Source organism: Haliotis asinina, chromosome 4, assembly GCF_037392515.1.
Source record: "Haliotis asinina isolate JCU_RB_2024 chromosome 4, JCU_Hal_asi_v2, whole genome shotgun sequence".
Taxonomy (NCBI): domain Eukaryota; kingdom Metazoa; phylum Mollusca; class Gastropoda; order Lepetellida; family Haliotidae; genus Haliotis; species Haliotis asinina.
In genome coordinates this window covers 4746967-4760601 of record NC_090283.1, presented here as the reverse complement: position 1 = coordinate 4760601, position 13635 = coordinate 4746967, and positions in this window count along the sequence as shown.

Genomic DNA, 13635 nt, shown 5'->3' with positions numbered 1-13635 from the left:
TTTAAATAAAATAAATAAATGGTGTCATGGGAATGGTTTTAAATTCTCAAAGTCGAAAACTAATTGTCTACACTTTTGTAGGAAATATAAACCGCATAAGGACCCTGAACTATATTTAAATGGCACTCCTATCAAAGTCGTAAAGGAGGCAAAATTCCTGGGTTTAATATTTGATTCTCACTTAACCTTCTTAACCCTCATATTAAATCTCTTAAAGCTAAATGCCTGAAACCACTGGATTTGTTAAAGGTTATTTCAAACTCAAAGTGGGGAGGGAATCAGACTACCCTCCTTCACTTATATAGATCACTGATACGGTCTAAACTTGATTATGGCTCCATCGTTTATGGCGGAGCCTGCAAAAGCAACCTAAAACTTTTAGATTCTGTCCACCACCAAGGTCTACGACTTTGTCTTGGATCTTTCAGAACTTCACCTGTTGACAGCTTTTATGTCGAGGCTGTTGAGCCATCTCTTGACCAGCGACGTATAAAATTAGCTTTACAGTGTATCACAAAACTATGTTCCCATGAGACAAACCCTGCATATGACTGTGTCTTCAATCCTCTCTATGAGGCCTATATCAGGGGGCAAGAGACGTAGGGTGCCGTCACTTAACGGCCGCCTGGGCGCTGACCATGCACGCCCCATTCCTATGTTGCACATCGACGTAAAGCTGGTTTCCAGGGCTATCTGGCGGTGTCATCAGAAATGACCTGTCGTCGACAGGTTCGACGTCGGGACGCTTTTAAGTCCGATGTAACTCGATTTTTGGCAGCTTTTCACGCTGCGGGTACTTGTCATGTTTCGTACATCGACCTCAGGGTTTTGATTTGACTCTGGATCGGAAGCCCTGTGTCTTGGCTTTCACGTCATGTGCGACACATGCGGGTGCAGTCATGTTTTCCCACCCTTAAAGCCACCCAAAGCTAAGCCCCGTGCGCGTAACGGGGCCAAAACAGCTCAGATTTGATATCACCAGGGTTTGATCTATGCATCCTGCGTTCACTAATTGTCCCATCCCGGGAGAAAGAGACATACTGCACACATATCATACATGAAAATTGCATGAAGCACCTGGGGTTATCACGGGGTCGACATGGGGTGCCTGGTTGGGCGTCCACGCCCATTTTCCCATCTGTTATAGACCTGTAATTTTACCAAGACAAAAGCCTTACTCGGAGAGCATCTTTTAAACGTCACTCGAACGTTGAATATTCACATCCTATTGGCAGGTTTCACATCGACGTGAAGCTGGTCCCCAGGGCTATCTGGTGGTAACATCAGAAGTGACAAATCTTTACCGGGTTCGACGCCGGGGCGCTTTTAAGCCCGATTTATCCCGATTTATGGCAATTTTTTCACGCTGTAGGTACTTGTCATGTTTCGTACATCGACCCCAGGGTTTTGTCTTTGACATGGGTCGGAAGCCCTGTGTCTTGACTTTCGCGTCATGTGCGACACGTGTGGCTGCCGTTATGTTTTCCCACCCTTAAAGCCACCCAAAGCCAAAGCCTGTGCGTGCGGCGGGATGCAAAACAGCTTATTTGATATCACGCGAGTGAGTGAGTGAGTGAGTGAGTGAGTGAGTGAGTGATTAAACATACCTACACATACACTTACGAATTGAAAGCCAGAACTGCCCATTAGCTTTTGGTGTCAGGTGTACGCCATCCTTGGCTAGCAGCGCAGGTCCCATCCTCATGTGCTGGCTGTGTTCCCAAAGGGTGGCATCCAGACGGCGTCGCAACATCTTCTTCAAGCGCCGGTTCGCCTCCTCCACCTTCCGCTTGTAGGCAGAGACCGTCATGTTCCTTGGTTTTACCCTCGGAAACAGACTCCCTATCACCGCCCTGGAGCCTGGCCGTTTCCACCGAAGGTAGTCCAGAAGATCCAGCAGGTCTTCGACCAGGTCCCGAGGATCAGTAGAGGCCGACACGTCGTTCTCTCCCACTTGAAAGAACACAATGCCCTGAAAAGCTGCATCAAGGGCATCCACCTCAGCTTTCATCCGAGCGACGGTCGCCCCTCCGATCCCACGCACGGTAGTGAGGATGCCATGTGGAGGGGGACAGACTTGAACAAGTCGCCGCACGAAACTATGCCCCAGGATGGCAAAGTGCAGTGGCTTTGAAACAGGAGCTTCAAAAAGTGCGCAGGCCATGACTTGAATGAAGTTAGTCTTCAAGAACGATTTCTGACAATGATTTGTGTCAAATAATATCAGCACAAGTGCCGTGATGCTCGTATCTGACTGCTAAGTATATATAGCCTGGGTCATTGATAAGTGTTTGTACTGAGCTCTGCATTGAACTCACGGGATCAATCGTTCATGGATTAAGACCTGTTGTTAGCTTAAGCCTGACACGACTCACTCATCTCGTTCAGTTATGGGATAAAACAACGAGTCAATGATTGGTGTTTTCTCTCCAGCTGGAACTAAAGACAATACCAAGGCTACATTTCCATGCAACATCAAACTATCGGCAAACATGGAAACCCGGTATTAAGCATCACACCAGCTGGAATTAAAGACAATGCCAAGGCTACATTTCCATACAACATCAAACAACTTCCATGCAACATCAAACTATCGGCAAACATGGAAACCCGGTATTAAGCATCACACCAGCTGGAATTAAAGATAATTTTTCCGGGCCAGTTTGTACGCATTGAAAATATGGCACCTTCACCCGGTAACATATTACCAATGCCTCGGCCGACCGACTGACTTTGTAGACCTTGATGCAAGTATACCATTTCACTTGGGTCAAGGGTTACATGATCTACCGTTTTCCACCTATTTTGTTTATTTCGAGCTTTTAGTTTTTATTAGTGGTGTTAGGTATTTTTGTTTTGAGTTGGTAATGTTTGAGTTTCGTAGTCACCTTCTCTCTCCCTCTTGGTAATTTTTTCACGTTAATTTAATGTTTTTGGTTTGGGGTTAAGTGGTTTAGGCGGTGTTACTTTTGTCCTTTTAGTTTGGCATTTATCTCCAGTTTTACGTTCTGTCATTGTCAGTGTTTATTATTCAGTTATACGCACCGCGGTATGCATGGTTTTAGCTTTAAATTTATGTCATTTAGGTTTGGGTTAGCGGTTTAGATTTAACATTGTCGGTATTAATGATTTTAGCTTTAAGGTTATGTCATTTAGGTTAATTCGGAATGGGTTAGTGATTTAGCGTAGAGAGAAGGACGTGGACTCTCCGTTTTAATTTTATGTTACTTTGATTGGAGGTTAATGGTTTGGATTAGAAGGGAACAGCGTTTGGTTGTTCTTTTAATTTAGCATGCACCATGATAACCATAGCTCACGAATTATTGAATACCCATACAATTGCCGTACATAATGGACAGATACCTCAAATATGTTAACACAAATGTATCATACAAATCATGAAACGTGGAAGGATACAACTTTCATTCCAAAGTCTGATTGCTGTGAAGGCACACTTGAGTCGACGTAGGAAGGAGGTCGTGGTTCTTCAAGTACTGTTGGCAGTTGAGCTGCTACACGTGAACAACACACACTACGCTTTACATCAACATGCATAACAAAACGTCAATGTCCGTCTGGCATGTCATGCCGTCGCATCTACCCATCAAGTAGATGTCTCACGTAGCTGTAGACACTACAGCAATAGACCGCTCATTTCCCATATGCCACACCTTAGGGAATCGCAAAGATTTGACACGGCAAATCATGAACAACTACCACCAAATCGACCTAGAGTCTCCTGTCAAGACTCGAACGGGTGTGCCTGCGCCAGCTACCGTTTTACCATCATCGACTCTCCTCTCGAACCCTCGCCTGCTATGCAACACCAGCATGTCGATCTGCTTCCGACACTATCACCCATCTCTAGGCAAAAGTCAGCAGAGTCTACACTTGCTCACAGGCAAATCAAGACTCGAACGGGTTTCCCTGCGCCAGCTACCGTTTCACCATCATCGCCTCTCGTCTCGAGGTCGCCCCCTCAACCTCTGTGCAACACCAGTGTTTTGCCTGCTTTGTGGCTGAGACATCGCCTGCTTCTAGGTAAAATCACCGGCGTATGCACTTGCTCACGGGCGAATCAAAACTCGAACCGGTTCGCTGCGCCAGCTACCCTCTCACCATCATCGCCTCTCCTCTCGGGATCGTCCCCTCGCCTGCTATGCAACACCAGCATGTCGCTCTGCCTCCGACACTATCACCCATCTCTAGGCAAAAGTCAGCAGAGTCTACACTTGCTCACGGGCAAATCAAGACTCGAACGGGTTTGCCTGCGCCAGCTACCGTTTCACCATCATCGACTCTCCTCTCGGGATCGTCCCCTCGCCTGCTATGCAACACCAACCTGTCGCTCTGCCTCCGACACTATCACCCATCTCTAGGCAAAAGTCAGCAGAGTCTACACTTGCTCACGGGCGAATCAAGACTCGAACCGGTTCGCTGCGCCAGCTACCCTGTCACCATCATTGCCTCTCCTCTCGGGATCGTCCCCTCGCCTGCTATGCAACACCAGCATATCGCTCTGCCTCCGACACTATCACCCATCTCTAGGCAAAAGTCAGCAGAGTTTACACTTGCTCACGGGCAAATCAAGACTCGAACGGGTTTGCCTGCGCCAGCTACCGTTTTACCATCATCGACTCTCCTCTCGGGATCGTCCCCTCGCCTGCTATGCAACACCAGCCTGTCGCTCTGCCTCCGACACTATCACCCATCTCTAGGCAAAAGTCAGCAGAGTCTACACTTGCTCACGGGCAAATCAAGACTCGAACGGGTTGGCCTGCGCCAGCTACCGTTTCACCATCATCGACTCTCCTCTCGGGATCGTCCCCTCGCCTGCTATGCAACACCAGCCTGTCGCTCTGCCTCCGACACTATCACCCATCTCTAGGCAAAAGTCAGCAGAGTCTACACTTGCTCACGGGCAAATCAAGACTCGAACGGGTTTGCCTGCGCCAGCTACCGTTTCACCATCATCGCCTCTCGTCTCGAGGTCGCCCCCTCAACCTCTGTGCAACACCAGTGTTTTGCCTGCTTCGTGGCTGAGATATCGCCTGCTTCTAGGTAAAATCACCGGCGTATGCACTTGCTCACGGGCGAATCAAGACTCGAACCGGTTCGCTGCGCCAGCTACCCTCTCACCATCATCGCTTCTCCTCTCGGGATCGTCCCCTCGCCTGCTATGCAACACCAGCATATCGCTCTGCCTCCGACACTATCACCCATCTCTAGGCAAAAGTCAGCAGAGTCTACACTTGCTCACGGGCAAATCAAGACTCGAACGGGTTTGCCTGCGCCAGCTACCGTTTTACCATCATCGACTCTCCTCTCGGGATCGTCCCCTCGCCTCCTATGCAACACCAGCATGTCGCTCTGCCTCCGACACTATCACCCATCTCTAGGCAAAAGTAAGCAGAGTCTACACTTGCTCACGGGCAAATCAAGACTCGAACGGGTTTGCCTGCGCCAGCTACCGTTTCACCATCATCGCCTATCCTCTCGGGATCGTCCCCTCGCCTGCTATGCAACACCAGCCTGTCGCTCTGCTTCCGACACTATCACCCATCTCTAGGCAAAAGTAAGCAGAGTCTACACTTGCTCACGGTCAAATCAAGACTCGAACGGGTTTGCCTGCGCCAGCTACCGTTTCACCATCATCGACTCTCCTCTCGGGATCGTCCCCTCGCCTGCTATGCAACACCAGCATGTCGATCTGCTTCCGACACTATCACCCATCTCTAGGCAAAAGTCAGCAGAGTCTACACTTGCTCACGGGCAAATCAAGACTCGAACGGGTTTGCCTGCGCCAGCTACCGTTTTACCATCATCGCCTCTCGTCTCGAGGTCGCCCCCTCAACCTCTGTGCAACGCCAGTGTTTTGCCTGCTTCGTGGCTGAGACATCGCCTGCTTCTAGGTAAAATCACCGGCGTATGCACTTGCTCGCGGGCGAATCAAGACTCGAACCGGTTCGCTGCGCCAGCTACCCTGTCACCATCATCGCTTCTCCTCTCGGGATCGTCCCCTCGCCTGCTATGCAACACCAGCATATCGTTCTGCTTCTCGCAAACTCGCCATTGAGCCCCCTGTCAAGACTCGATAGTTTTCGGTTTTGCTACACCATGGCCGCTTATAGATCGAGCGTCTTCGGCAGAACGAATGATGAATAGTATGAACAACGTCGCGCGCCGTTACTCACGCTAACCACCACGTCAACCAAGTGCTTGATCATGGTGGAGGTCGGAATTATCCCCCTATGCACAACCTTTATACTTTCCAACCTCCGTTGGCAGACGTAGAGGGCACCGTCGCAATTTCCGCATCGCCGTTCCGTTCCCGTCCCGTCTACGTTCGTGCCCGGGGAACCTAGGCATTTTCCGAGCAGTGGCCAAGCTTGCTCGGGTTCCCCTTGTGTAGAAAAGTACGTAAATACGTTGGATAGTTAAACTTTCACCTGACGATAGTACACATTTTAAAAAGTTTAGATTTACTTTATTTGAAAAGATAGAGCAACGAAATTTTGCATGTACCTCCGCCATTAAATGGGCTTTTTAATTTGACATGTGACTTTTAGAAAAGAAGTTACATAGTATTTTTTTAAAAAGTACAGTAAAAAACGACTATTTTTTCGAACAAATTGTGCAATAAACTTTACAATTTTCAGAATAGATGAAATCTGTTTACACCATTGTTGCCGTCACCAGAAGAGCTTTCTAATGATACCAAAAAATGTATGCTACAGACTAGAGTGCTGCAGTTAGAAGCAAAAAAGGCGCAATAAGGCAACACGAGAGCAAATGCGCCATTGAAAGGCCGTAGAAGCGAAACGCGGCGGTATATACGGACGTGTGTAGCCTCTCCAAAAACCATTGTATATGTACATGTGATACGTCGTTAGAAGCAGATTTGAAAGGGCATTCAAACGCATTATGGACATTTAGGAACGAGAAAACGATATAAAAATTATCAACGAAATTAACTTCCGATTACCGATCCGTTGAAACGGAAATAGCATGCGGCATTACATGCGGACAGCTATACACAACATTGCAGACGTGCATGTTATACATCGCTGGAAACCCCATGGAAAGACCTTTCAAATGAATCATAGATATAAGAAATCCAATGAGGGATAACGAAATTAGAACGAAAGTCTACTTCAGCTAACGGCGCCGTTGCGACGGAACTAACATGCGGCATTAAATATGGACAGCTATACACAACATTGCAGACGTGCATGTCATACATCGCCAGAAACCCCATGAAAAGACCTTTCAAATGAATCATAGATATTAGAAATCCAATGAGGGATAACGAAATTAGAACGAAAGTTTACTTCCGCTACCGGCGCCGTTGCGACGGAACGGACAAGCGGCATTACCTACGGACATGCCTAGCATCTTTGCTCAACGTCGCACATGTACATGCCATACACCACCAGAAGCGAATTGAAATGCTCTTTCTAATGAATATAAGATACTGAAAGTCGCATCAGACATGTACACATGATTAACCAAGAAATAACGCACTGATGGTGTTGGCGACGCACGGGACACGCGGCATGACACGCAGACGTATGTAGCTTGCCATGCCGGTGCACATGGGCTTGTCGTACATCGTCTTGAAGCCCATTTGCATGTGCTTTCACATGCACTATAGATGTTAGGGGTCTTCGAAAGGAGAGAGATACCATAAGGGGTTATTGGCGGGGTCGACATGAGTCGGCGGCGGAAGTCAAGCCGGATAGAAAAGCGGCACTATATGCAGACGGTTGCAGCTGTGCACAGCATGGCAGACGTGCATGTTATGCATCGCCAGAAACCCCATGAAGAGACCTTTCAAATGAATCATAGATATTAGAAATCCAATGAGGGATAACGAAATTAGAACGAAAGTCTACTTCCGCTACCGGCGCCGTTGCGACGGTACGGACAAGCGGCATTACCTACGGACATGCCTAGCATCTTTGCTAGAAAGAAAATATAGCTGAAAAAGATATACTATGTTAGATATAGAAAGAATGGTATGTTTGAACCAAATATATCATGAAATAGACTTTTGCGAAACCACATGAACGAAACATTGCATTGCATTTGAAATGACTTATATAGCGCAGAACGGATATAGAAAAATATATCTGAAAAAGACATAACACATTAGATACATAAAGAATTGTATAACTGAACCAAATACATTATGAGCTATTTGTGTTAACCAGCACTCACCACGTGGAGGTTGCTCATTCAAGAGTGCCATTTTTCTTCTCCTGCACCATTCCCACAACAGCAAGTTCGAACAGCGAACCCCTTTACTACTGCTGTATAAACCTAATGGGTCGAAACTGACATTAGGTTATGGAATTACAGGCTATAACCTACTACTTCTATCCTACGGTTTTGGTTTGATCTACTCTCTGGTCTAGTGTCATGTGGCTTTTCCTGCACCATTCCCACAACAGCAAGTTCGAACAGCGAACCCCTTTACTACTGCTGTATAAACCTAATGGGTCGAAACTGACATAAGGTTATGGAATTACAGGCTATAACCTACTACTTCTATCCTACGGTTTTGGCTTTATCAACTTTCCGGTCTACTTTCACTTTCATCTACTTGTTTCTCACCTTTTGGGCTTTATGAGCTTGCCTTTTCCTTTGCTTTTCCCTTTTCCCTTCCCCCTACCTTCAAGGGGTTGGGGCTGGGGCTGGAGCTGGCTGGAGGAATCTGTTGGAACTGACGCCGATGCAGATTCCTCAGCGTTTGATGTACCCGCTGCTTGTTGGATAACATCTTGCACAAAAGCACACTCACTAGCAGCCTGTAAGGGAGTCTTCTTAGCGTAGTACCTATATAGCTACTGACAGTCTTTTGGCCATGTGCAAGATAGTCACTGGCCATCTTACGTTTTGCAGCATCATCGGGATGCTGCCTTGCCACTTCAGTCTCCAAAGCTTTCCGAACATCCGTGGCCGTAAATGTCCTCCGTTCGTTTTCGAAGTTGGGTTTAAGGAAACCTCTTGTCCTCTGATAGCGGGCCAACTCGAGACACATATTCCCCACTTCAGTGCCGTCCACTCTCCTGAAGAAAGGCGATTTGTCCGGTAGAGCATCTTCAGGCATGTCACCACGTACATATTGACGGTAATCCCTGAACATGTCGTAATCCTCTTTGGACAAGCTTAGGGTGACCAGGAAGCTCATGGACGTCTTGTGGTCCATGAAAGAAAGTTGGTACCTCCCGGCAACACACCGTGCCTTATTGAAATCTGCCAACTTCATACACGACGGCACTGAAGGTCTTTGGGCATGTCCAAGTTGAATTATCCCACAAGACAAGTACCGCATCACCAGGCGCTGATCGTCCTCAGATGGAAGTTGATCTGCCTTGGCCCGGTCCAGGATGTCCCTCACCTCTTGTCTGGTTGCAGGATCGGTGTACCCCTTTTGAACAACGGAAATGGGCGGCGGTTGTTTGGTTTCATCTCTGAATTCTGTAACAGATTTACGGACCTCTTCGCGTTTATACTGGCTAGAGACACCTATATGAACAATGCGTAGCACTTGTAAACCTACGCAAATTATCGAAAACCCTTGGGGACATTTGAACGTACGTTTGGCAGTAGCTGAGAAAGGATTTGACAGCTGACATGTAATTTTTAATGCCACCTGCAGATACCCCATTTTGTGAAAGGACCGTGTTAAAATAATGAATTTCATCTACATGCTCAAATATATCAAAGTTGATACAAGCCATATTACTATTTGGGAAAACATGGTTTTGGATATAACAGAAAAACTTAGAAACGCGGCGACACGTGTCACCAGCATTACGCCCTGCTTTTTTAAGAATATTGGTTAAATATTGATAAAACCCTGAAAGTGTCGGCTCACTTTCAGGGAACCTATCGTATAAGCCAGTGTTTGTAAGATTAGCCCTGACTGTGTTTTGTTTGTAATTATACCGAGTACCACTTCTGGTAGACCCAGTTAAACCAGCACTGGTACTCGGCATTGGATTACTAGTTGAAGGAGAGGCTGCAGATGCGTCCTCTCCTTGAATTGTGTGGCCAAAGTGTTTAAGTACCCTGATGTAATCAGGGATTTGATTTTTGTTGACACTGTATGTGCAACAAAATGCCAATAGAGCCGACATTGACACCAGCTGTGTAGCAGTATAGGACTCGCTACGGCGGCGATTTTGGGCGTGTATGGCGTGTAGACCAGGAGTAGAACTACCAGGATAACATTGCTTTAAATGCGCGATGCCTTTGTAATATGTTTTACACTTTTGACAAACGACCGAAATGTTTGTGGAAGGCATACTTGATGATAGTGCTGGGACACTTACTTTCTGAGAATGATTGGTCTGGATGTCACAGTCTTGGACAAATTAAGAAATAAACTGCTTATACGATATGTCTATTTAGGGAATAAACCTAGTAATGTTGAGTATCAGTTTGATAAAGTGAGCAACGTAAATGACTGAAAAATGCAGAAATTAAGAACAAACGAGAAGAAATAAAAGTAAAGTTCACTTGCCAATGGTGATTGCCAGCGCTGACTGGTAGTGATCCACTAAGACACTTGGTCTGTGATGATGAAATTGCAGTGAAATGCATTCCCTTATATTACCATGTCGCGGTCAGACAACCAATGGGATGGTTTAGATGAAGTTCACGTGGCCAAGCCGGATGTTTCTACGGGGGAGGAGGAAACTGGAAATTGTATTCCATGTGTGATGTCCATTTGGAGGGGCAAGAGCATGCCAAAAGGTGTGAATTGCACATGCCAAAGGAATTTTATACGCAAAGTTGAAGTCAGTGGGGCGACGAGGTTTAAAATCACAAAGTAGCGGCATGTCAAAAGGAAGTGACCCAAGCTGAGTGATTATAACCATAAGAGAGCAAGGCAGGTGACGAAATTACAATTGCTGATAAATAGCATCTCCAGGGTACGAAGATGTGAACACAGACGAGTGATATGCAGCTAATCACGTAGTAATAAAGTTTACAGGAAGGTAGAGAAGATCGTGTACTCGTAGTATATACAATCAGTCCATGCGGACAGATCTGAAAGAAGTTATGAAAATAATGATGATAAGGAGTTGCGAACGCAACTCAGTAACTAAGTGGCCAGACAGAGGCGGCCTTTGTGACAAGTTACAGTTGTCAGAGCATGGCGCCATCTTGTCTGTTTGATGCGCGTCGTTACATAAGGGAACGTTTATTCGAATGCACAGTATACCTTGGCACATCCACATTGTCAAGGTATTACCGACCCCTTTTACACCATTGGTTTCTGATGCTGAAGTAACAGCTGAGGAAAGATGCGCGCCAGATCCCCAATTCTACCAGCCACACGCACAAGTACAGTTACATAATGCCGCGCATTCCTTGATTAAAAGACGTTCCTTGAATGCATATTATAACCTGGCATAGACGCCCTTTCAAGGGCTTTCAGGTGCGTTTGAAACATTAAATGTTGGATGATTGATCGTGAAATTATAGGTGCCGTAACACTGACGGGAGACGTGCGCCAGACCCCCGACTTTACCCGCCATCAGCAGTTGCATAATGACGCGCATGGCTTGACTGTCTGAGGTGACACGAATATACGTCACACCTTGGCACAACCGCACTTTCAAGGGCTTTCCGATGCATTTTACATCTTTCATTTTGGATGAAGGATAATGAAATAATAGCTGGCGGAAGGTACGCGCCAGATCTCCGTTTTTACCTACCAGTCGCACAAGAACAGTTACGTAATGACGCGCATTGCCTGATTATCTCATGTTCCTCGAACGCCCGTTATAATTTGGCAGAGCCGCACTTTCAAGGGCTTTCAGATGCATGTTAAACATTAAATTTTGGATGGTGGATCGTGAAATTATAGCTGCCGTAACACTGACGGGAGACGAGCGCCGGATCCCCGACTACTTTACCCGCCATTGGCGCAAATGCATTTACATAATGGCGCGCATTGCTTGACTCTCAGACGCGACTCGAATGCACATTACACCTTGGCAGAACCGCACTTTCAAGGGCTTTCCACCACCGTAAAAGTTTATATATTAAGACCACAGGCGTTGCTTCTATGGCTTTATTCCAGTTCGTTGCAACTTTAGCTCTGTCACGTATATTGATTCCTGTGTAGAGCGAATGTCTAATGTTGCACACCAGCATGTTGCACATTTCCAGAATCCCACATGAATCCCCTTGCAAATGCTTTGTAGTTGTAAATATTAACGACGCCGGTATAGCCGGTGAACAGATTCATGTAAATTCCGCCAATCTATATCACCTGCGGTATTTGTTGCATTTCGCACATTAATACCCATGTAGCTCCACCACTAAATGCGCAACGTGTGCGTTTTATACACTGTCTGACACACGCTTTAACTGGCTTTCAAACGCAGTATAGAAATGCATTTTCTAAGGTGAATCGTAAGAGTGGTTGCCATTACATCATGACCGGACTATGGTGGCATGATGACTACTGTGATATAGAAGAATTGAAGTTCAACACAATTACACAAACCATCATGTCGGAGATTGAATCTGGACTGGTTACCAGGGGCACCATTAGAATCACGTTTGCGTTTTTGGAGAGAGCGTTGGATCGGGTTTCCAACCATGTATAACATGCATAGATATCACAAAGTAAAAGGCTTCCAAAATACAATGGCGCGAGCGACTTCCACCGGAGGCTGGGTGGAAGAAAAGTCTTCCACCGAGACTCCTGTGGAAGAAATTCAGAAGGCCTAAAATCACGGAAACCTTAAATGCTGGGCTATAAATTTGCCAAAAAAGAAACGGAAAAATTCTACGTGACGCGCAAGGGTCCCGCTATCCAATGACGTGCAGGATGCGCGTGTAAGGCGGCGAATGCAGCTCCCAAGGGAGCCGTGCTGCAATAGGTGATACAATCTGGGTGGATTTATACAATCAGAAATCTTCCCTTGTTCCGCCTCTTGGTTTAAGAATAGAACCACTTATTTCTGCTGCCGGCATTAAGCTGGATCATAGAGCTCCCTCCCGTCTTCTTTCTTCTCCTCCATGGCAATTGGTTAGGCCACAGGTCGACCTGACATTAATTACATTTAAAAAACCAGAAACAAATGAATTACAATATTAACAAGAATTTAATGAATTGAAACATAGATATAGCAATTATAAATCCTTATTTACAGATGGGTCCAAGGATGGTGGCGCAGTGGCTTGTGCCACTGTCATTGGATCCAGAACAATATCTTCTAGATTACCTGATAATAGTTCTATTTTTACAGCAGAAGCTAACGCCATATTGACAGCTCTTAAATATATTCAAAGACACCCTAAACATAAACAGTATATAATCTATTCCCACTCTCTTTCTTGCCGTCAGGCTATTAAAAATATTTCTTGCAAACATCCACTTTTAATTGATATTATTGAATTGTATAATAATCTTGCTACTGGCCAATACGACATCGTTTTTTGTTGGTTACCCAGCCACGTTGGCATTTCTGGTAACACAATGGCAGACCTTGCTGCTAAAGCAGCACTCAACAAATCTGTGACGCCACTTCTTATTCCATACACTGACTATAAAGCAATCATTAGGTCTTACATCCGTTATCTGATGCAGAAGAGGTGGGACACTCA